This window comes from Cornus florida, unplaced genomic scaffold (genome assembly GCF_030987335.1).
Source record: "Cornus florida cultivar Cherokee Brave unplaced genomic scaffold, ASM3098733v1 CherokeeBrave_3.0.0_Hap2_Chr10, whole genome shotgun sequence".
Classification (NCBI taxonomy): domain Eukaryota; kingdom Viridiplantae; phylum Streptophyta; class Magnoliopsida; order Cornales; family Cornaceae; genus Cornus; species Cornus florida.
Window position 1 is genome coordinate 62744689 of NW_026775580.1, and position 21822 is coordinate 62766510.

Sequence of the window (21822 nt, forward strand, 5' to 3'; positions counted from 1 at the left end):
ACAACGGGTTTTGGGTGCACAACATGCTTTTGTTAGTGTGCTTTGATTTATTAGCATACCTTTGATAACATGTTTTTGGCATTATAACATGATTACATGTTTCTTTGTAACATACTTGTTATTATGATATGTCTTTATGTTTGTATGCTTATATATTTAAGAAGCATCCTTGTTTAACATATTGCTTAAGTGCTTAACTATTTAAACAGCCTTCCTTGATTACCTTATCATGACCATATGTTACATACCTCATCTTGCTTCGTATTTCTTACTTTCATAGTACGAGTTGCATTTGGTCATAATAACTAGTGTTATTATTGACCTCTTTCATTACATATGTTTAACATCATGGTTGTCACAAGTGGGGAGACTTCGCGTTAGGGGGTTGAGGAGCAGGTGGATGACACCGAGTTTACGAGGGGTCCAGGGAGATCTAGGATTCCAGTTCGTGGAACGGGTCTAAATCCACCATGAGCTCCGACTTACGAGGAGCAGATTGCACAGGGAGTGGCTTTGGGGATGTCAGAGTCCATTCAGGCGATGTTTCGCCAGCAAATGGCGGGGATATAGATTCCGGTACCGGTACCAGCACCGGCACCAGTTGCTAATGAGGCATTGGACTACTTCATGAAGTTACAGAGGGTTAAGATCGACCAGTTTGCAGGGAGTATGGATCCGCTTGCTTCAGAGGCATGGTTTAATCTCATGGTACGCAAGCTCGATAGCATGGCAGTACCTACAGACCGATTGAGGATCTCCTTGACAGCCTCTATGTTCATGGGAGATGCCGATATCTGGTGGAGGTCTATGACCAATATCCACGATGTGGAGGTGATGACTTGGGAGGAGTTCAGGACATTGCTCTTTGACCGCTTCTTTCCAAGGGCTATGAGGCATGATATGAGAGTGCAGTTTACAGGTCTCTATCAGGGCAAGATGAGTGTCATTGAGTATGAGACACGCTTCACTTCTCTTTCCCGTTATGCACCGGAGATGGTAGCCACCGATGAGCTCAGGGCGAAAAAGTTTCAGGATGGGTTACATCTTGATATTAGGCCACGAATTTCAGTGTTGGATCTGAGGACTTTTGGGGAGGTAGTACAAAAGGCTATGCTAGTTGAGGCAGAGGACCGAGATCAGCTTAGGATCAAGGGTTCATATAAGTAGCCACGTGGAGAGGCTTCATCAGTATCCGTTGGGGGTCAGTGGAAGAAGGCTAAAGCCGGGGACAGTTCACGCACTCAGGGACAGTCGCAGCAGGCTCGGTCTGCATCTGCAGGTCCAGTATCTTCAGGGTCAGCCCGGGGAGTCATTTGTCACCACTGTCAGCAGCCGGTGCACATCAAGCCTCGTTGCCCACAGTTGCAGTCTCAGGGCAGTCGTTCTCAGAATAGTAAATCTTCAGCTTCGACGCAGGGACCTCAGGGGGTTTGCAATTACTGTAAGCAGCCTGGACATTTCAAGAGGGAGTGTCCACGCCTACAGAACAAGGCACAGAGTGGCGCAGGCCACACCGGCACAGTCGATAGTTGCACAGTCAGGTTTCAGGGTGCCTGAAACACCACAGCCAGTTGCACCAGTTAGTTCGTATCCAGGTAGGAACCCTACACCTACTGCTTCCGGACATCAGTCAGCTTAGTAGGGCAGTTCACAGCAGTCAGGGGCTCAGGGAAGAGCTTACGCACTACCACAGGCTGATACCTCCGCAGGGACTTCTACAGTTCGAGGTATCTTTCCAGTTTTTAGTTCTTGGGCTAAAGTTCTTATTGACACAAGTGCATCACATTCATTTATATCTGCATCATTTGCACATTCTTTGGGTCTGGAGGTTACGCAGCTGGATGGTTTCCTTTATGTTGACACACTAGTTGGTGGTCCAGTGTTTTTGGACCCCTATTTGTCGGGGTTGTGCTATCGAGATAGCTGGACGGACGTTGGAGTTTAATTTTGTTGTTTTCGACATGACGGGTTTTGTTGTCATTCTTGGGATGGACTGGTTGTCTTTCTTTCGTGCCACGATTGATTTCTTCCGTGGGCGAGTGTCTGTTTGCACTCCCCCAGGGGATTTTTTTCACTTTGTGGGAGATCGGAGCGATTCCCACTAGACGATGATTTTCAGTATCGGTGACTGGAGTCGCCATAGGTCCTACTTGGCTAGCCTGTTAGTTGACGAGGGTAGCAGTCTGGGCCGTGTTTTTTCGACAGTTATAGACGAGTTTCTAGATGTCTTCCCGGAGGAGTTGACAAAACTCCCTCCTCTTTGGGAGGTTGTCTTTGCCATCGATGTCATTCCCGGTACTGCACCTATTTCTATGGCACCGTACCGTATGGCACCGGCAGAGCTTGATGAGCTGAAAGCTCAATTGGATGATTTGAAAGCTAAGGGCTTTATTCGTCCTAGTGCTACACACTGGGGAGCACCGGTTCTTTTTGTGAAGAAGAATGATGGGTCTTTGAGACTTTGCATCGATTATCGCAAGCTGAACCACGTCACAATCAAGAACAGGTATCCTTTGCCTAAGATTGATGACTTGTTTGATCAGTTGAAGGGAGCGACATGCTTTTCGAAGATTGATCTAAGATCGGGTTACTATCGGTTAAGGGTTAAGGATGAGGATGTATCCAAGACCGCTTTCCGCACACGGTATGGCTATTATGAGTTTCTAGTGATGCCATTTGGTTTGACCAATGCTCCAGCAGCTTTTATGGACTTAATGAACCGTGTATTTAGTGACCATCTTGATCAGTTCGTTGTAGTCTTTGTTAATGACATTCTTGTATACTCAGTTTCGGTGGAGGAGCATAAGTATCATTTGAGGACAGTGTTGCAGATCCTTAGGGATGATCGGTTGTACGCCAAGTTCGAGAAATACGAATTTTGGCTACCAGAAGTGAAGTTCCTTGGACATGTTGTGTCAAGGGGCGGTGTTGCAGTGGATCCAATGAAGATTGAGTCAGTGATGGATTCGGAGCGTCCAAAGACAGTGTTTGAGATTCAGAGTTTTCTTGGCCTAGCCGGCTATTACTGGAGATTTGTTCGGGATTTCTCTCGTTTAGCGGCACCTATGACTCGACTTACCCGCAAGGGGGTCAAGTTCGTATGGAACGAGGCATGTGAGTTTGCTTTTCAGGAGTTGAAGGTCAAGTTGACATCGGCTCTAGTTTTGATCATTCCTGAACGTGGTTTAGGTTATGTGATCTTTTGTGATGCTTCAGGAGAAGGTTTGGGTTATGTCTTGATGCAAACAGAGCGGGTGGTTGCTTATGGGTCTCGATAGTTAAAGACTCACGAGTTGAACTATCCAACACATGATTTGGAGTTAGCAGCAGTTATCTTTGCCCTGAAGGGGTGGAGACACTATTTGTATGGGGAGAAGTTTGAAGTTTTCTCCGACCACAAGAGTCTCAAGTATCTCTTCTCTCAGAAGGATTTGAACTTGAGACAGCGCAGATGGTTTGAGTTTATGGAGGATTACGATTTTGAATTACAGTATCACCCGGGTAAGGCCAATGTGGTGGCCGATGCATTGAGGAGGAAGTCACGGGGAACTCTTGCTAGCATTTCCCTTCATATATGGAAGATGCTAGAAGAGCTTGCAGATCTTGGTTTACAGTGTTATGAGGATGTTTCACCGGCTATTTTGTTTAGCCTTGTGGCTCAACCGGCACTTGTTAGCAGAGTTATTAAGACACAGTTGGAGGATGGGGAGATGAAGGCCATCCATGTTCGGATTTCAGGCGGCGAGAATGTAGAGGGTTGGACCTTACATTCAGACGGTGGTCTCAGGTATAAGGGGATGATGTTTGTTCTATTGTCTTGTCGTGGGGACGTTATTCGGGATTTCCACCACTCTAGGCTCGCAGTTCATCCTGGTAGTCCAAAGATGTATCATAATCTGCGATGACAGTTTTGGTGCCAGGGCATGAAACGGAATGTTTCACAATTCGTGGCTCGATACCTTACTTGTCAACAAGTGAAGACAGAGCATCAGCGACGGGCAAGATTGTTGCAACCATTACCAGTAGCTGAGTGGAAATGGGAGCATATCACTATGGATTTCGTGACGGGACTTTCGAGGTCTCAGGTAGGGAATGATGCCGTTTGGGTCATAGTTGACAGGTTGACTAAGACGGCTCACTTCTTACCGATGGCAATGACAGATAGTGCAGAGAGATTGAGTGGATTGTATGTGAGACAGATTGTCAAGCTTCATGGGGTTCCTATATCCATTGTTTCAGATAGGAATCCGCGGTTCACCTCTCACTTTTGGTAGAGTTTTCAGGAGGCTCTTGACACGGGGCTTCATTTTAGCACGGCATTCCATCCTCAGACTGATGGACAGTCGGAACGCACCATTCAGGTATTGGAGGATGTGTTGCGGGCTTGTATCTTGGATTTTGGGGGTAGTTGGGAGGACTACTTGCCTTTGGTTGAGTTTGCCTACAACAACAGTTACCAGGCCAGTATTGGCATGGCACCTTTTGAGGCGTTGTATGGCAGACTTTGCAGATCTCCAGTTTGTTGGACCGAGGTTAGTGATACTGTTGCCTTGGGTCCCGACATTGTTATTGAGACTACTGAGAAGATCAAGTTGATTCGACAGCGGTTGGCTACCGCACAGAGTAGACAGAAGAGTTACGCTGACAGGAAGAGGCGATAATTGTCTTTTGAGGTAGGGGATCATGTCTTTCTTAAGATTTCTTCGCGTAAGGGGCTCCTGAGATTTCGGCAGACTGGCAAGTTGTCGCCTAGGTTCATCAGATCATTTGAGATTTTGGAGCGCGTCGGTGAAGTTGCTTATCTTTTGGCATTGCCGCCAAACCTAGATAGGGTTCACGACATCTTTCATGTCTCTATGTTGAGGAAGTACGAGCCGGACCCATCACATGTTTTGCGGTGGATTGATGTGGTTGTTGATGAGGACGTGACCTACGAGGAAGGTCCGGTCCAGATTCTTGATTCACGGGAGCAGGTTTTGCGGACCAAGACCATTCCATTGGTTAAGGTCTTGTGGAGACATCACGGTGTTGAGGAGGCTACCTAGGAGCTCGAACAGGAGGTTCGTTCACGGTATCCCCATTTGTTCTTCTTTTCAGGTATGACTCGATTTCGGGGACGAAATCCTTTTAAGGAGGGTAGGTTGTAATGACCCGGCCTTTTTCCTCCTTTTCCATTTTTGGCGATTTTCCTTTTTTATCTTTTTCCTATTTTGTCTTTTCCCTATTTCGTCTTTTTCCCATTTCTTTCGTTTTTCCTTGCATAACCCTACTTGTTGTGCTTGGATTTGATTCCGGTAAAGTAATTATTTTTCGTCTTAGGGACCATTTTGTGTAATTAGGTAAAGTAATTATTTTTCGTCTTAGGGACCATTTTGTAATTTAGGAAGATATTTTCAAAAAGGACTTGTTTGTAATTTCTGAAAAGTGTGACAAGTATCACACTCTCATTGGTCCATGATAAGCGCCGAATACTGTATATTCAAGCGCCCTAAATTACATTAACAAAGTCCATTAATTGATTATTTAATGTAGATTATCTCCATTTGCATGTTTTTGTACATTTTCAGGTTAAAGTGCAAAAAGGAAGTAAAAATGATGCCTTGTGGAATTTTGAACAAAAAGGGTGCCAATTCTGAAATTCTGGCAGCAGTAGAACCTGACTTTTGTCACCATTTTCGATCTAGCAAACTCAAGAACTGGACTTCCATCATAACATGAACGATTTATAGCTCTGAATTAGCTTTCCAAATCTTCAAGTGGTTTGTCATTCAGAGTTCAGAGCAGAGAGTTATGATCTTCTTACCAGAGGTGCGCAGAACTGCCTGGCAGCACTGAAGTGCTGTCTTTCTCCCCATTTTCGACCAATCAGACTTGAGAATTGGGTCTTCATCAAAACATAAAGTTTTTAAAACTCTGAATCAGCTCTCTAAATCTTCAAACAGATCATCATTCGGAGTTTGGAGCACAAAGTTATGGTCATTCTTCCACAGTGGGTCAGAGATGGGCAAGAGTTGCATGTTGCTCATTACACTAATTTCGAGTGCTCGAGGCCACCCTTCGAGTGCTCGAAATTTGGCCAGATTGCAGCTCGGAAATGAACCCCTCTTCAGCCCACTTGTGCATTGGTTTCCACATTTCCACCCTCCTTCTTTATGGAGTGGTTGGGAATGTCTTTAGAGGAGAGAGAGAGCTTGGTTGAAAGATATAAGGCAACTAAGGGCCACATGCATCATATCCTTCATTCTACAAGATTAGAAGAGAGAGAAGAGAGCAAGAAAGGTGTTCTTGAAGCCTAAAGAAGGGAGCTCGAAAATGGCTTGTCCATCCATGCTTCTTCCTTCTTCTAGCTCACTCATGGGTAACTAAACTCCATCTAGGGAGGTGATGAAGCCTCCCCTTGTTGTTCATGTTCTAGATTAGGTTCTATTTTGGGGATTTTAATGTATAGATTTTGGTCTTTTCATAGTTTAGAGCATATTACTTCTTGTAATGAACTCTATTATGTTTAAATGATTGATGTAAGTTATTTAGCTTGACTTGATGATTCTTACATTAATCTTATTGCTTGTATTCTCATGGTGACAATGGGGAGAAAACTATGAAATGTTTTCAAGGCATGTTGATAGAAAAATGGATAGTCCATTGCTTAGGAACTTCCTTTGATGGGTTATGCTAGTTTCCTACTTCATGTGCTTTGTCATTTGCTTGAATGCTTGATGGTCTTTAGCTTAAGATAATATATTTGACTCTACATCCTAGTTTAGGTAGTTAAATGTGTTAGCTTTTGAAGGATCATTCTTGTGCCAATTTAATGGATCTCTTAACAAATATATGGTAACTAAGTGTTGTCATGTATTTCTTGACCATTGCATATATTGTCCATCCCCAATTTAGACTTAATCTAGCATGTACTTAGGGTGTAGTGTGAATTTATCTCCTTAGTCTTCTCTACCTAGATCTCTCTTTCTAAATTTCTCACAATTTTATTGTTAATGTATCTTTGAATTCCTAGTTTAGTGACAAACAAACAAACCCTTATTACCCCTTATCATTCTAAGAACAATTCTAGACTCTTAGGTTGCCATAGACTAGCGCAGTCCCAGTGGTTCGACTTACCCGACCAATAGCCCTATTCTACAATGATTCGTGCTATTGCGAAGGTTGATGTATAGTTGATCAACCGATCAATTTTTGGCGCCGTTGCCGGGCACTTGCAAACAGTTTAGCAACCAAAGTTTAGGGTTAAATTTAGTTTGATTGTGCATATTGTGTTTTGTGCATATTTTTCGTGTGGTTTAACCATTTTCATGTTGTAAGATTCTAGGGACTCGAATCTCGCCGTGGGAACGCTAGCAAAGCGTAAGTCTAGAGGACCCCAGGTAAGTTTCTTGACCTTTTAGTTTCGCATTGTTAAATATTGTGCATGTGTTAAGCTTAGAAGTAGTTAATTTATTTGCAAGCCCTTGTTGAGGCTATATTATTGTTTTAATTTCGTGTTCAAGCATCGGTCCTTGTCGTGGCCATTTACTTTCTGTCTTGATAATTGAGGAGAACGGGAACATCGTATGTGGAGTTGTGGATAATGAATTGCTTTGTTGATTATATGATGTGCTGTTGATGTTCGGTCGTAGGTCACTCTCTCTACCTACACTTGACTCGCCGATTGATATAAATTCACTTGAAAGAACTCTTAGACGGAACCTTAGGGAACCCACTCTTACAAGGGATCTTGAAACTGAATTTAATACAATGGGAGATAACGTAGGAAATCCGGGGAATAAAAGGGCTGAAATTCCTAATGTAGAACCAATGACTCTTAGAGATCATTTCATCCCTACCACCTATGCTTCTCCTTCTTGCATAGTAATGCCAAACATCGATGCAGCTCAATATGAGATCAAATCAAGCACCATCCAAATGCTTCCATCATGGCTTTGATAATGAAGATCCATATAAGCATCTTGATGAGTTCCTTGAAATCTGTTCGACCATCCAATTGAGAGGTTTTCCGGACAATGAACTCCATCTTCATCTCTTCCCGTTCTCTTTAAAGGATAGGGCAAAATATTTGTTGAACTCACTTGCTTCCAATTCCATCACTTCTTGGGCTCAACTGCAACAAGAATTCCTTAAGAAGTATTATCCGGTGAGTAAAACCAACCAAATGAGGCGTTCCATTCTTAGCTTTTCTCAAACTGATGGAGAACAACTCCATGAGACTTGGGAAAGGCTACAAGACCTTTTTCGGAAATGTCCTCATCATTTGATTCCAAAATGGCAATTAATGCAAGCTTTCTATGCTGGCTTGACCGAACCCCATAGATTCATGGTTGACTCTTCTTGTGGTGGGATGTTCATGTCCAAGAATGCGGATGAGGCTTGGACCCTACTTGAGAATTTAAGCGAAAATTCACTTCAACATAATTCTTGTAGGGCTCCGGCCTCAACCAATGCAAAGAACACCAACCTTTCTCAACCAAAATCAATAAGGGAGGAATCATCTCAAGTGGATGCCATAGCTCATAAATTCTACCAATTAATGGCACCACATCTCTCTCCTTCATTGTCTCAAAACTCGGCAAGTTCGGTATGTGCCTCATGTAATAGTCCATTTCATCTCTTGGAAGATTGCCCCACACCGGAGCAATTTCCCAATCCCAACCAAGAGCAAGCTAATGCCATGTTCTCACGGCCCGGGAACAATCCATATTCCAACACCTACGATTCGGGTTGGCGAGATCATCCAAATTTCTCGTGGCGGCAACAAGCCCTACAAAATTCCCAATTCCAAAACCAAGGGCAGAAAATCAGCCCTCTTCTCAATATCAAGGTAGACCATTTCAAGCCTCTTCAAGCTACCGTCCTCCTTACAATCCAAATGTTTCCAATCAACCTCGTGTGTGTCCAACTGACGAGATAGTAGCTGCAAACAAGCAAATGATGGAATCATTGAACAAGCAAATCATGGATTCCAATAAGCAACTCTTGACATCTTTGCAGCCTACTCTCCAAATGGTTCACTCCCATACTCGATCCATAGCTAAGCTCAAAAATCAAGTGGGCCAAATAGCTAACTCGGTGAATCAATTGCTTCAAAAGGACAAGGGCAAGCTTCCCTCTCAACCTTTTGAAAATCCTAGAGGAATGCATGTGATTGATGAAACCCCTCCTCCGAGTGGGCCGACTCATGAACAAGTTCAAGCTATCACCACCCTTCAGAGTGGTAGAGTGGTTGACAACAAGGTTGATGGAGACACAAGTGAGAAAAACCCTCCTTTGAAAAATCCAAATTCAAGCTCTTCTAATCCAAATCCAAGCTCTTCTAATCCAAATTCTTGTCCAAATACCATTCACGGAAATCCCACACATGAAACTACTTATGAGCCAAAAGCTCTATTTCCTCAACGTCTTCAAGAGTCGACACATTTTGGGAACAAGAATTGTAAAATTCAAGACATGTGGGAAGTTTTCAAGCAAGTGAAGATTAACTTGCCCCTCTTGGATGCTATCAAGCAAATCCCTCCCTATGCAAAATTTCTCAAAGATTTATGCACTCAAAAGCACACTTCTAAAAATCATTTGCCAAAAAATGTGAGGTTGACTGAAAATGTTAGTGCTATTATTCAGCACAGCACTCCTCCGAAGTATAAGGATCCGGGTGGCCCCACAATCTCTTGCGTCATTGGTGACAGGAAAATCGAGAGGGCCCTCCTTGACTTAGGAGCTAGTGTGAATTTAATTCCATATTCAGTCTACCTACAACTTGGTTTGGGAGATCTTAAGCCGACTTCCGTGGTTTTGCAGCTTGCCGACAGATCGGTCAAGCATCCACGAGGTATTCTCGAGGACGTTATTATCAAAGTGGACAAATTCTACTTCCCGGTAGATTTTGTGGTTCTTGATACGGAACTGGTCCATGACCCAAAAAAGCACATTCCCGTGATCCTTGGTAGGCCATTTTTAGCCACGGCTAATACATCAATTAATTGCCGAACCGGGGTGATGGACATTGCTTTTGGAAACATGCAAGTCAAACTCCACATCTTTCGTGCAACTCAACATCCCTCCAATGAGGATGATTGTTTTCTTGTGGATGTCATTGATGAAGTGGTCGAAGAATCTCTCCCCTTCATTCTCAGTAAAGATCCTCTTGAAACTTGCATGTCCCATTTTGACTTCTCAAACTTTGATGTTGATCAAGCCATTCAAGAAGTCAATTCCTTGCTTGATATTAATACGATCATGGATGTACCTCCTTGGAAAATTCCAAAAAAACCACTTCCCCAACTTTCCACTACTCCTCCGGTCCCATCATTGCTATCTTCGCCACAACTTGAGCTTAAGCCGCTCCCGGCCCATCTCAAGTATATGTTCCTTGGTCCAAAGCAAACCCTTCCGGTCATCATTGCCTCGGACCTTCAAAAAGACCAAGAGACTAACCTTTTAGCGGTGCTCCAAGAGCATAAAGAAGCTATTGGTTGGACAGTGGCAGATTTGAAAGGAATTGACCCCTCTATTTGTATGCACCGCATTCATATGGAGGATGACGCAAAGCCTACTAGAGAGGTCCAGCGCCGGTTAAATCCAAATATGAAGGAAGTGGTCATGAAAGAGGTGATCAAATTGCTAGATACGGGAATCATCTACCCTATCTCTGATAGCAAGTGGGTGAGCCCCACACAAGTTGTTCCCAAGAAATCCGGTCTCACCGTTGTTGAAAATTCGGCGGGTGAGCTCGTGCCACAACGAACTACCACCGGGTGGCGTGTGTGCATTGACTACCGGAAACTCAATTCATCAACTAGGAAGGATCATTTCCCACTCCCATTTATTGATCAAATCCTAGAAAGGCTAGCCGGCCAAAGCTTCTATTGTTTTCTTGATGGTTATTCCGGCTATAACCAAGTGGCAATCGCCCCCCAAGATCAAGAGAAAACAACATTCACATGTCCCTTTGGTACGTTTGCCTATCGACGCATGCCTTTTGGTCTATGCAATGCGCCGGCAACGTTCTAAAGGTGCATGATGTCCATATTCTCCGATATGGTTGAAAAGTTCTTAGAAGTTTTCATGGATGATTTTTCTGTATTTGGCTCCTCCTTTGACTCGTGTCTCAAAAATTTGTCTCTGGTGCTCCAAAGATGCAAAGAGACGAATCTCATTCTAAGTTGGGAGAAAAGCCACTTCATGGTCCAAGAAGGCATTGTTTTAGGACATGCCATTTCTAAACGGGGAATCGAGGTAGACAAGCAAAAGTTGAGTTGATCTCTAATCTTCCTCCTCCGAATTCCGTCCGTCAAATCCGTTCTTTTCTTGGCCATGCCGGATTCTATCGTCGCTTCATCAAAGATTTTAGCAAAATCTCACGGCCCTTGTGTAATCTCTTAGCCAAGGATGTTCCGTTCAATTTTGATGACGCTTGCATGGAAGCTTTCATTAAACTTCGCACTCTTCTCTCATCCGCCCCAATCATGAAACCGCCTAATTGGTCTCTTCCCTTTGAGATCATGTGTGATGCATCCGACTATGCATTAGGGGCAGTTTTAGGCCAACGTGTGGATAAACTTCCGCATGTCATTTATTATGCCAGCAAGACTCTCTGCGATGCCCAATTGAACTACACCACCACTGAAAAAGAATTGCTAGCTGTGGTGTACGCCTTGGATAAATTTCGATCTTATCTTCTTGGTTCCAAGGTCATCGTCTTTTCGGATCATGTCGCTCTTAGGCATTTGTTAGCGAAAAAGAGACAAAACCCCGTTTAATTCGATTGATCCTCTTACTTCAAGAGTTTGACATTGACATCCGGGACAAAAAAGGGACCGACAATGTTGTCGCCGATCATCTCTCTCGCTTGCTTATTGAAAAATCTTCCGAATTCGCAGCCATCCGTGATTCTTTCCGAATGAGCAACTTCTTCAAGTTTCACATTCCAATCTTCTATGGTTTGCGGATATTGTCAACTATCTTGCGATTGGCAAAATTCCAACTCATTGGTCCAAACAAGAGAAGGACCGGTTTTTCTCCCAAGTCAAGCATTTCTTTTGGGAAGATCCGGAACTATTTAAGTATTGCCCGGACCAAATCATCCGGCGATGCATTCCTGAAACCGAGGCCACAAGCATTCTAAATTTTTGCCATACTCTTGCTTGTGGAGGCCTTTTCAGTGCCAAAAAGACCGCTAACAAAGTCCTTCAAAGCGGATTCTTTTGGCCTACCTTGTTTCGGGATGCATACAATTTTTGCAAATCGTGTGAACGATGTCAAAAACTTGGATCCATGTCCCGAAGAGACATGATGCCCCTCACTAACATTTTAATTGTTGAAATTTTTGATGTGTGGGGGATTGACTTCATAGGACCATTTCCATCTTCTTATAGCTATGAGTACATCCTTGTAGCGGTGGATTATGTGTCTAAATGGGTTGAAGCCGAGGCTACCAAAACCAATGATCATAAAGTCGTGATCCAATTCATTCAGTCCCATATCTTTAGTCGTTTTGGTACGCCCCGAGCAATCATTAGCGATGGCGGATCTCATTTCCGAAATCGTTATCTCAAATCCGTCCTTACCAAGTATTCCGTCATTCATAAGGTTGCTACACCTTACCACCCTCAAACGAGTGGTCAAGTAGAGATTTCTAACCGGGAGATTAAGCACATTTTGGAAAAAACGGTTTGACCGGACCACAAAGATTGGTCATTAAGGCTAATCGATGCGCTTTGGGCTTACCGGACAGCTTATAAGACACCCATTAGCATGTCACCATATCGACTTGTCTTTGGCAAAGCATGTCATCTCCCAGTAGAATTAGAGCACCGTGCTTATTGGGCCATAAAAAGGTTCAATTTTGATCTCAAACAAGCCGGCTCTAATCGTGCGTTGCAATTAAATGAACTTGAGGAATTACGTAATGATGCGTATGAAAGCGCAAAAATCTACAAGGCAAAGACTAAAGCTTTTCATGACAAACACATCGTCAAGAAGTCTTTTGCCCCCGGACAAAAGGTTTGGCTTTTCAATTCCCGCTTGAAACTCTTTCCCGGTAAACTCCGGTCAAGATGGGATGGTCCATACATTGTCACTACTGTCTTTCCTCATGGAGCAATCGAACTTCATGATCCTGCAAAAGGATCACTCTTCAAAGTTAATGGCCAACGGCTTAAGCCTTGTATTGATGGCACAATCCTAACCCGAAAAGTTGAGGAAGTCCTCTTGACGGACCCAATTTATGAGGATTAGTGCCAACGCTAACTTTGTCTAGCTATCGACATTAAATTTAGCAAAGCAAGGGAAGAAATTCTTTCGATGTTCCAAGCTTCCCTACCTTCTCAAATTGCTCGTGCCTCGAAATTTTCTGGGAAATGGTTAAGAAAAGCCAAAAATTTAATTTTTCTGGAAATCTCTGCAGTCGTGTTCCAAAATTTTAGACTGGCTTCTTAGACCTTCTCAACTCTAATTTTCATTCCCGGAAGTTTCCATCGCTTTCTAGCAATTTCACCGCATCTTGGGAATGCTACTCATGTGCATAATGTCTCATTTTTAATGCATTTTTGAAAAAATTTCCCAAATTCCATCCATGCATTGAAATTCTTGCACCATTTAAAATTTTTCCGTGCATTTGCAATGTTTGAAAAATTTTCAATATTCTCCATGCATTAGAGAAAAATTGCAAACTGTGAACAATTTTCAAAATTTTCCATGCATTGGATTAAAATGAAGTTGCAAAGTTTTTTTTTAAAAAAAAAAAAAAAAAAAAAAAAAAAAAAAAAAAAAAAAAAAAAAAATTTCCATGCATTTGAGATGATGTGCAATTTCACTTTTTCCCTCCTTGCATTAGAATGGATTGAAGTTCAAAAGTTTGAGAATTTCTCATGCATTAGAAAGAAGTTGAAAAGTTTTCAAAATTTTTCTAAAAATCCATCCATGCATTGGATTGGAATAATGTGCAAAGTTTCAAATTTTCCATGCATGGCTTGAATTTAGGACTGACATGCAAATTTTCAAAAATTCTCTATACATGAAAATTTCATTTTTGCAAATTCCATCCAGTTTGCATAAGGTTGCAATGTTTTGAAGCTTGAAAAATTCATTTTTGAGATTTCCATCCAATTTGAATGATATTGCTATGTTGCATAATGTTCCTCACTTTACAACTTCCATCTCAATGTTGCATAAGTCCATTTCAATGCGTCAATAGCCTGCTCACTGCCTCCAGTTTGAGAGCTCTAGCACCCATTTAGAGTGCTCGAAAGTTCTAGCACCCATTCCGAGTGCTCAACATTTCATCCCACAATCCTCCTCATTTCCCCGAGCTTACTGATCCAATTTCGAGCACTCGAATTGGCATTTCGAGTGCTCGACATTCCTACCACATCTTGGCCAATCTCACTGCCCAGAGCTCGAGCACTCCAGCTCCCATTTAGAGTGCTCGAGCCTAACCAACATCTCACCAAACCAACCCTCACCTTCTTTCTCTCGGCAACTTCACTCTCACCACCCAACTTTCTTCCTCTCTCTCTCTTAACCCAAGCAACCACAATGCATGAATCCCCATGCATCCAACCGAGTCACAAACCAACTTCCCTCTCCACCATGCAATCCTCATGCAACCCAAGCAACCTAACCACACACCATGCATGCATGCGACAATGTAGGTGCCACCACAAACCAATCTCGGCTACCACAAACTTCACTCTCTCGGCATCTTGCATGCACCATCAACTTCCACCACCTCAACCCACAAACTAACCTCTCGGCAACCCCTCATCATCGTCAACCAACCAACCACCAACAAACCTCCACCAACTAACCAACCTCCCAACCTCACCACTCAACACTTCACATCTCGGCTTCCCAACATCCTACCACCCTTCACACTCAACCAACTCCACACCATCATCCTCACCATCCCAACCTCACCCCCTCATGCACACCATCACCTCTCTCATTCACCAATCAACCCTCACCCCAACCCAACCACCTCTCAGCATTCCTCTTCTATCACCATGCAACCAACTTTCTCTCTCTACCCAAACCAACCAACCAACCTCACCACCCTCTTCACCTCTCGGCATCTCTCCAACCATCCCAACCTTCACCCCTCTCAAACCGACAACAACCCACTTCCACAACCCAATCAACTCCACACCATCATCCTCACCATCCCAACCTCAGCCCCTCATGCACACCATCACCTCTCTCATTCACCAATCAACCCTCACCCCAACCCAACCACCTCTCAACATTCCTCTTCCATCACCATGCAACCAACTTTCTCTCTCTACCCAAACCAACCAACCTCACCACCCTCTTCACCTCTCGGCATCTCTCCAACCATCCCAACCTTCACCCCTCTCAAACCAACAACAACCCACTTCCACAACCCACCTTCCCAACCCAATCAACTCCAAACCATCACCTCTTAGCAAACCCCAAACACCCACCATCCCTCTATCCTCACCACTCTCCAACACCAACGCACCACCCCACAACCTACAATTTCATGCACAAAGCTCCCCTCACCTCTCTGCCATATTTTCGAGCACTCGAAGCCACACTTCGAGTGCTCGCAATTGCTTGAGTTCTCACACAACAAACACCCGAGCCACTGCCCCATTTTAGAGCACTCGAAGACACACTTCGAGTGCTCGAACCAAGCCACCTCTCTTTTAAACAGAACCCAAACCAACCAACTCCCTCTCACTCGGCTCAACCAACCTTCCTCTCTCTCTCAACCCAACCACCCCACCCTGCATGCGCCTCCTGCAACCCACCCCAAAATAACAGCACCAACTAACATCCCACACCCCTCCCTATCCACTCTTCACCTCTAGGCAAATTCCACCCATCCCCACCACTTAATCCGACGCACAAAGGGCCTGTGGTTCTCCATTGTTAGGTGAGTTTCTTCCTTCTCTTCCTCTTTCACATTTTTGGTATAAATGGAGGATGGGCTTGCTTGTAATGGAGATTTGTGATTGTTTGGGAGTAGTTATTACAATTGCAGAGCCAAAAATTTTTGGGTTTCATCATCCATCCCACTCATTTTCACCTTCTCCTTTTTGTGGTGCATGCCAGGTGTTCGCTGAAAGTCCTCAACCAAGTCCACCTCTCTAAATGTCTCGTGCCGGTCCTTCTCGCCCTCCTAGACCCTCTGCGGGTGCCCGTGCTGTCAATCGTGAGCGACCATGTGATCCTTGGGATCGCAAACAACTCAACTACGAGCTTTCTTTTCCGCTCACGGATGCCTTTGACATTCTACCCACTACTTCGTGGGCTGTAGCCGAATTGACTAACCGGCGTCTGCAGCACATTTGCGCGCCCCTTGCCAGGGTTGCCTAACCCCGTGTAGTGCGCCTCTTCTACCAGAATCTCCAATGCCCTGAAGAGCTACCCATTTCTCTCACTACATCCATTGATGGCACCACCTATGCTTTCACTATGACTGACATCATTCAGGTTTCTGGTTGCCCCATTGAGTTCCCCGATGACATTGTCAATCGTGAGAATCTCCCTTTATATGAGGAGCCGGATACATTAACTGTGGAGCAGGTTGTCGCTGCCATTTGCAATGTTGACGATCCTACTAGGCCCCAGTCTTTTATCCACAAAACCAATCTTCCGGAACGCCTCTGGTTCATTGATACTATTTTCAAGCACAATGTCTGCCCTTTGGTGCATAGCACCGAGCGTAGGGGCCTCCTTTTGCAAGCCTTATATGCCATGGACCAAGGCCAATGGTTCTCCATCCCGGAGCTCATTTGGACAACTTTTATGAAGTTTTGGCATGACGCTCATAATGCACGGGCTCCGCGAGTTGAAAATCGGAAATTGCCTTTGCCGTTTTTCATCACTCGGCTCCTAAAGCACAAGGGTTTCATTGTTCCTCCCCATGAACCAAAAGGCAAAAAGATTAAAACTTTTACCAAGCGCCGGTGGATTAATGTTCTTAGCCATTCTAGTACCCCTCAGCCTGCTGCCCCCCTGTTCATCCAAGCTCCACCTCCTCCTCCTTCTGAGGATGCTTCTACAACAGCAGCCGCTGCAAGGGTAGAGCCTCCAGTCGACTCTCAACAGGACCAGGCTTTCATCCGGGCTAGCATTGCCGGTCTTCATGAGCGGATGGATCGTTTTGAGAATTCTTTGTCTGCGTACACTCGGACTATGTGTGAGACTTCTTCACGTGCCGAAGAAGATCGTTGTCTTACTGCTGAAGACTGCCGTGTCGCAGCTGAGGAATGTCGTTTGGCTCAGGCTGACCGGCGTAAGACTCAGTCTCTCCTCCATTCCATCCTCGCCTGTCTTCCCTCTGGACCATAGCTGCTGCGAGTGTTGGACCTTATCTTTTTGTTTCATATGTACATATTTCTCTTGTATCTGTTGTTTTACTTTTGCACTGTAAGAATTTGCTATGTATAGGTTGCTCTAGTAGACATGATCTATGTACAGCTCTTTTGTAATCATGTAAACTTCTTTTTGAATGCAAATTCCCTCTTTTCTGTTAACTTTTTGTTCATTATTTTATTTTATTTTTCTGTATATGTGCTTGTGCTATTAATGCCCTTTGTGGTTGTTTCTTTTTGTTCTTCGTCATACTATCCAGGTGGCGCAGTTCATTTCAAGTTTGGGGGTTTTGTTTTACCATGCCGTTTCCTCCCCCTGGGTATTTTTGTTCCTTTTTATTCTCTGTCATTTTTGTCATCAATTTTACTCCATATCCCACATTGAGGACACTGTGTATTTCAAGTTTGGGGGTGCAATATTGCATTTTTGGCATAATTTTGGTATCACTATTTTGTAAAGCAATGATAATATAGCTTGAAACTTGTCGGAGACAAAGCATATGTTTAATACCTTGTGTATAGAAGCAATTGAGAATTTTTGAAAATAAAGAAATTTGAATTTGAAGTAATCATGCAAAATACAATGTAGTCTATATAAATGCCTCAATTAGATTCTTGCTGGATTTACACTCTTATAAGCTTCACAATGCACAGATGCACATTGAAAACTTAACTGTGAGGCATGCAACTTGATTGACCTTGACCTTGGCCTAGTTAATCTGATTTGATGAACCTGATAGATGAATATCTTTGGCATGATATAAATTATCATAAAAAAAAATATAAAAAAAAAAATTTGAAGATGAGAAAGAAAGAAAATAATGACCAGTTGAAGTTCGTAGCCTTTCCAACTCGAGCTATTAAGCCCTATGGAGTGTCTCTACACTTAACACCCTAAAGCCGTCTGGTTTGGGAGTTGTTGGCCTAACGCTTGTTACATGGGTTGGTTAGAAAGCTTAAAGGACTTAAACATTGCACGGTCATTCAAAAAAAATGTGTGTAATAAACATGGTTTGTTGGAATTCGTAGCCTTTCCAACTTGAGCTATTAAGCCCTAGGAGTGTCTTTACACTTAGCACCTTAAAGTCGTCTGGTTTGGGAGTTATTGGCCTAACGCTCGCTACATAGGTTGGTTAGAAAGCTTAAAGGATTTCAACACTGCACAACCATTTTATGTTTCACTTTTGAGTTATAATAAATTGTTAACAGGCAACAAAAGTTGTCTTGAAAATAAAATCATGCCTTAGGGACTTCATGTAAAGGGGAATTCATTGATTTGAAAACTTGTACATTGGAATTGGAAAAGAAAGTAAAAGCAGCATGTTGAGAATTCAATTCACTTTCACTGGAGTTTGAGTTATTTCCATTTAAGAGATGACAATTGAGTTATTTATATGGACGATGATGTTGATGCATGCATTTTGAAATGGTTTTTATCAATTTTTGTATCAATGCTTCATATATGCATGGTAGTTTTCCCAATGACCTCGTCTCCAGCTCTTTGTCTGTTTCAAGTTGTATTTGAGCTATGTATATATTTATTTTTGCCATGGTTGATATTTTTGTTATAGCATTCCCATGTTTTTCATTCCATTGAGCTTTGCATTTTGGTTTTGCTAAGGGACTAGCAAAATGTAAGTTTAGGGGTGTGATAAGCGCCGAATACTGTATATTCAAGCGCCATAAATTACATTAACAAAGTCCATTAATTGATTATTTTATGTAGATTATCTCCATTTGCATGTTTTTGTACATTTTCAAGTTAAAGTGCAAAAAGGAAGCAAAAATGATGCCTTGTGGAATTTTGAACAAAAAGGGTGCCAATTCTGAAATTCTGGCAGTAGTAGAACCTGACATTTGTTGCCATTTTCGACCTAGTAAACTCAAGAACTGGACTTCCATCATAACATGAAAGATTTATATATCTGAATCAGCTTTCCAAATCTTCAAGCGGTTCATCATTCGGAGTTCGGAGCAGAGAGTTATGATCTTCTTACCAGAGGTGCGCAGAACTGCCTGGCAGCACTGAAGTGCTGCCTTTCTCCCCATTTTTGACCAACCAGACTTGAGAATTGGGTCTTCATCAAAACATAAAGTTTTTAAAGCTCTGAATAAGCTCTCCAAATCTTCAAATAGATCATCATTCGGAGTTTGGAGCACAAAGTTATGGTCATTCTTCCACAGTGGGTTAGAGATGGGCAAGAGTTGCATGTTGCTCATTACACTAATTTCGAGTGCTCCAGGCCACCCTTCGAGTGCTCGAAATTTGGCCAGATTGCAGCTCGGAAATGAACCCCTCTTCAGCCCACTTGTGCATTGGTTTCCACATTTCCACCCTCCTTCTTTATGGAGTGGTTGGGAATGTCTTTGGAGGAGAAAGAGAGCTTGGTTGAAAGATATAAGGCAACTAAGGGCCACATGCATCATATCCTTCATTCTACAAGATTAGAGGAGAGAGAAGAGAGCAAGAAAGGTGTTCTTGAAGCCTAAAGAAGGGAGCTCAAAAATGGCTTGTCCATCCATGTTTCTTCCTTCTTCTAGCTCACTCATGGGTAACTAAACTCCATCTAGGGAGGTGATGAAGCCTCCCCTTGTTGTTCATGTTCTAGATTAGGTTCTATTTTGGGGATTTTAATGTATAGATTTTGGTCTTTTCATAGTTTAGAGCATATTACTTCTTGTAATGAACTCTATTATGTTTAAATGATTGATGTAAGTTATTTAGCTTGACTTGATGATTCTTACATTAATCTTATTGCTTGTATTCTCATGGTGACAATGGGGAGAAAACTATGAAATGTTTTCAAGGCATGTTGATAGAAAAATGGATAGTCCATTGCTTAGGAACTTCCTTTGATGGGTTATGCTAGTTTCCTACTTCATGTGCTTTGTCATTTGCTTGAATGCTTGATGGTCTTTAGCTTAAGATAATATATTTGACTCTACATCCTAGTTTAGGTAGTTCAATGTGTTAGCTTTTGAAGGATCATTCTTATGCCAATTTAATGGATCTTTTAACAAATATATGGTAACTAAATGTTTTCATGTATTTCTTGACCATTGCATATATTGTCCATCCCCAATTTAGACTTAATCTAGCATGTACTTAGGGTGTCGTGTGAATTCATCTCCTTAGTCTTCTCTACCTAGATCTCTCTTTCTAAATTTCTTACAATTTTATTGTTAATGTATCTTTGAATTCCTAGTTTAGTGACAAACAAACAAACCCTTATTACCCCTTATCATTCTAAGAACAATTCTAGACTCTTAGTTGCCATAGACTAGCGCAGTCCCAGTGGTTCGACTTACCCGACCAATAGCCCTATTTTACAATGATTCGTGCTATTGCGAAGGTTGATGTATAGTTAATCAACCGATCAGTCCACTTGTTGACATTTGTGTGGAAATACTTTGATGCCTTGGATGATGACATGTGGAGGGTGGAGATTCACCCACTTGTTGGCCTAGGATTGGTACACTTATTGGCATGGATGGTTGACAAATGTAGGTTCAATATTAAGTCTTGGAAGTTTACATAGGATGGTGACAAGTGTAGGCTTGAGATTAAGCCTAGGAATGAGCCATAGATTCATGACAAGTGTAGGTTCACCATTTAGTCTTGCATTGTGTGTGTGTGAGAGGTAATGTAAGAGCACATAGTGAGTGGAGGATTTCTAGCCCTTCCACTCACCATTTTACACTTTATCATTTTCATTTTCACTTGTCTTCAAGAACCATAACCTAGCCATCATTGAAGGAAAGCTTGGTTAATAGCTTTCTTCTTCATTTTGGCCTCCTTCCACGTACCTTAGACATAAAACCTTGGAAGACAAAAGCTTCCTCTCACTCCCCTCTTCATTAACCTTAAACTTGTTTTCCATTTTGAGCTCGGTTGCTTGGATTATAGAGATTCAATTCTCTATTGAGGTAGGGGGTGTTATCATTTATCTTCCAAGTGATTTTATTTGTTCCTATAGTGATATCTAAGTTATATGTTTGTTTTGTATTAAAATGAGAAATAAATGATTAATTATGACTTGTATGTAATTCACTTTAGACTTGATAAATAACATGACCATGGCTTGATTCATAACTTATGTTAATTTGAGGTCATTTAGAGTTGTTTTAAAATCTAGAGGGATTAATGAATTAATTTAATTAATTTTTATTTATATGCTCCCATGACTTAAATCAAGTTTTGAAATGATTTATATAATAACCATGACATGTACTACAACATATATTAAATTGAGCATGTTTGGATGAGAAGTGAAATCTAGGGAATTTAGTTGTTTTATTTAATTGTTTAAATTATAATTTTAAACTTATATCATACTTGTGAGGCTATCTTCTTGTTGTTGAATGATATTGTCATAATTAGTGGCAAATTGCATAATGATCATTCAATATTCTTCATGCCATTTTAGTTGAGAACTTAGGGCATGCATTGTGTTTCCAAAATTGATTTGTGCATGTT